Source organism: Cervus canadensis, chromosome 16 (assembly GCF_019320065.1).
Source record: "Cervus canadensis isolate Bull #8, Minnesota chromosome 16, ASM1932006v1, whole genome shotgun sequence".
Lineage (NCBI taxonomy): Eukaryota > Metazoa > Chordata > Mammalia > Artiodactyla > Cervidae > Cervus > Cervus canadensis.
In genome coordinates this window covers 12,961,187-12,965,414 of record NC_057401.1, presented here as the reverse complement: position 1 = coordinate 12,965,414, position 4,228 = coordinate 12,961,187, and the positions used below count along the sequence as shown (strand labels likewise).

The 4,228-nt window shown below is 33.4% G+C and overlaps 1 protein-coding gene across 8 annotated transcripts in view; it reads left to right on the top strand.

Annotated features, from left to right (window-relative positions):
* ERBIN (erbb2 interacting protein) overlaps positions 1 to 4,228 on the top strand; it is a 119,586-nt gene that overhangs the window by 17,580 nt on the left and 97,778 nt on the right. The window lies entirely within an intron of this gene.

The following is a 4,228-nucleotide window of genomic DNA, read 5'->3' as shown; positions in this document are numbered from 1 at the left end:
TCTGAAAGTACAACCGGTCTGTTGAACCATTTCACGTTGAAGGACATCTAGGTTGTTTCCAGTTTTGGGCTGTTAGGAATAAAGTTGCTATGAGTATTCGTGTATGGTTTTTTCTGTGAAGGTAAGTTCTCATTTTTCTGGGATAAATGTCAAAGAGTGTAATTAATGTGTTGTTTTAATTTTATAAGAAGCTGTTAACGTGTTTTCCAGAGTGGCCATACTGGTTTGCATTATTCTCACCAGCAGCGTAGGACAGATCCAGTTTTTTCCACTTTTTTTTTTTTTTTCCACTTTTTTTTTAACCAGTGTTTGATGGTGTTACTATTTCTTCCTTTCTTACTATTTTTATCTTAGCCATTCTTTTTTGGTACATAGTGGTATCTCATCATATCTTACTTTTAGCCTAATAGCAAATGATGTTGAATATCTTCCATGTGATTATTCATCATCTGTGTATTTCTTCAGTGCAGTGTCCATGATTTTTGTCCACTTTCTAATTGGGTTTGTTTTTTACTGTTGAATTTTGAGAGTTCTTTATAATTCTAGAACTGATCCTTTCTTAATATGTGATTTGCAAATATTTTCCCCCCATTCTATAGCTTGTCTTTTCATTTTTTTTAAACCAAGTCTTTTGCAGAGCAGAAGGTTTTAGTTTTCATGAGGTCCAGTTTGTCACTCTTTATGGTTTGTGCTTAATACACTTTGCCTATCCCTGTAGTCTGAAAATTTTCTCATGTGTGTTTATCATTTTACATTTAAATCTGTAATCCATTTTGACTCAGTTTTTTTGTAAAGTATGAGATTTAGGTCAAGGATATTTTTTTGGCCTCTGGGTGTCTTAATTGCTGTAGCACCGCCTCTTGAAAAGGCTGTATTCTTCCTCTCTTGAATTGCTTGGGAATATATGTGTGTGACATAAGGAGAGGTACAAAATAGAAAATAAAAATCACATGCAGTTTCACCGCAAAGATAATTACTGCTAATATTTTTATGTGTGTGTTTCTAGTCTGTTCTTAAGCCTGTGTATATGTACATAAGATTATATACTTTGTGTTTAAAAAAAAAATTGTTCCTAACTTTGTTCTCTTTTAATTATGAGTAGTTTTCCATTTCTGCATAAAGAGACACCATTTTAGTGATTTTGTAATTTTCTTTTATGCGACTCTGGTGTAGTGTATCATTGATTGGATTTTATAGTGTTTCTATCAGTTATTTTCATAGCATAGTATTTAAGACAATAGATTCTCAGCATATACTTGATAAATTAATTTAGCCCTATTCATCATACCTTAAAAAGACAAAAAAAGTTCCACTTTTTGAGTTACTGTCTTCTGCCATGCATTGGATTACAAACTAGTATTGAGCCCTTTCTTAAGAATAGTGTGTTTATTCTTTGAATTGTGTATAAGGTGAAAAGGTTCCAGTGTAGCAGTTTATGGAGTACAGGTTTTGTCTGCACTGTACTGCTTCTCCTATAGAGTCTGCTCACCATGTAGGAGCAGGGATTTGAGGTAGATTTTTGGTGGATAATATAAAGTCTAGATTATGTTTTCTTCTTGCTTTAGATATTAGATATAACTGCACACATGAGCATCTACTTTGTGCTAAGAATAAGAACTGTTGTAAGCTCAGGAGAGGACAAAGAACAAATATTTGAGGTCCTACTTTCCTAGTCTGTAAGTAGCCCTACCTATGATCTGGTAAACAGGTGAGCTGAGGCACATAGGCATTGGTTTGCCTGGATTGTTTATGTCATTCAGCCTCTGTACTTATGCCGTTAGTTTTCTTTGTGACTTTCTAGCATTTTGTGGATCTGTTTGGGGATCTGTTCAAATGATAATTCAAGGGCAGCCTTAACATTTTTTTCTTTTATTTTTTCTCCATATGAAATTATATCATATTAAGATCCCTGTCTGTTCAGTTTAACCTTTCTTCTTCTTTTTTTTTTTAACTATTTCTTCTTAAAAATAAGATTTGAGGTGACTTTTAATAGGATGTGAATACTAGATAATAGAAATAAAAAATCAGATACAAAGAAAGGAGTGAGGAAATATATAACTTTAAGGTAATTTAGCTGTGATAGAACATCAGATTTAGCTAAGCTTCCTAGGAGCCAAGGTTCTCATTATCCTAAATAAAGAAATATTGGAAAAAACTCTTTTGGTGTTTTAAGTACAAATAAAAGATACATTGTTCATTTTCATCAAGAACTTTATTGAACAATATATTCAGCGTTTTGTTCTACTACATTCTGCCATTTTTCAGGCAACTTCATAATTCCATTGTCCCAAAACTTTTTATTATTTTGAGCAAAGAACTCTTCCAGGTATCAAATTTTAGAGTCTTTTGGGAGTTGAAATTTATTCCATTAAGAGAATTTTGTAAAGACCAAAATAAATGCATATCTGAAGGTGCAGTGTCTGGTGAATATGGCAGATGAATCAGAACTTCCCAGCCAAGGGGTAACAGTTTTGCCTGGTTGCCAAATCAAAGGTCTTGGAGTATCCTGATGGAATATTATGTGTTTTCTGTTGACTAATCCTGGACGCTTTCATCACATACCGCCTTCAATTGATCTAATTGAAAGCAGTACTTGTAATTAATTGGTTTTCTAGAAGAACTCATAATAAAGGACTCCCTTCCAATCCCACCATGCATCATCTTCTTTGAATGAAAACTGGCCTTTGGTGTGGTTGGTGGTGGTTCATTTCACTTGCCCCATGATCTTTTGTAGTCCACATTATTGTGCCCACTTTTTATCATCCGTCAAAATTTTTTTTTTAATGGAAAGTTTTCATTATGTTTCACTAGAGAATCACATGTGGAAACATGGTCAAGAAGGTCTTTTTCACTTAACCTACATGGAACCCAGCCATCGAAGTGAGTAATCAGGCTGGTGCAAATGATTTTCAGTGCTTGATATGGATATTTTGAGTGTGTTGGCTATCTCCCTGTATGGTATAATGTTGATTTTTCTCAGTTAATCTCTCAGTTTGATCACTTCAACTGGCGTACTCAACCATGGAGAATTGTCTAGTGAGAAATCTCCAGCAAGAAACTTGGTAAACCACTTTTGATATGTATAGTCAGTAACAGCAACTTCTCCATACATTTCACAAATCATTTTTTTTTTTTGCATTTCAGTTGTGTTTTTACCTTTCTAGAAATAATAAAGCATAATATGCTAAAATGTTGCTTTTTCCCCTTCCATCTTCAATATTAAAATGACTATACAAAAATTCACCAGTTGATAAGTTTTTTAAAAAATGTACACTGCTCTGACAGCTGTCGCAATACAGTCTTAACAAAGTTGTTTTGAATGAAGTTAAAGACAACTAAGCACTAGTAGAGCCATTTTATGGAAAAAACCAAAGGCAACTTTTGGCCAGCCTATCACAACCCAGTACATCACAAATTATCCAAAGGATTGGAAGATTTTCCTTGCATTAAATTCTAAATGATTTCTAAAATGTGACTTCTCTTATGTACGAGCTCTTGAGCAATGAATGTACAGTATTGTTGACAGTAATTTAATAGCACATATTCTATAGCTCTCAGACTTTTTAAAATATATATATTTTAATAAAAAGGGATGTTATACCAAAAAATCTTGGTAAAGATGCATCATATATGAGGGTGGGCTAATATGGTTCAAGATTTTATACATGCATAGGTACACAAACACACAAAGCATATACATACACATGTGTATATACATACATATATTGTTGCTACTTTTAACTTGATAAGGTCAAAATATACATAGGTGCAGACAGTATTTCTTATACTCCTCTTAACCATCATTGTTCTAATTTGTAGTTTTGCTAGTTGAATAGCAGACAATTTCAGGATTTTTCTTTCTAATTAAATAAGGGCATATCAGAATTCTATATTCTTAATGCTTCAGAAATCATTGAGAAAGTGGTATGTTTATTGTCAGATTAAGAAAGTTGGTAAGCATTTATATCTGACTGGCCAGCATTCCTTCTTTACAAGGGGCACTTGCTATTATAAAGCTTGTAGTTTCCTCAGGAGGCAGGTTTAGAGCTGTTACTGGCATCTAATGTAGGTGCTTTACTGAAACCACTTAAATACCAAACAATATGGTACAGATGATTTAGACTAACGGATTTTCAAGATTCCTAAGTATAACCAATCACATGTCTACTGTAAAAGAAAAAAAAAAATCCTTATAGTCTCAGGGAATGTCAGATTTGGGGCAGCATGG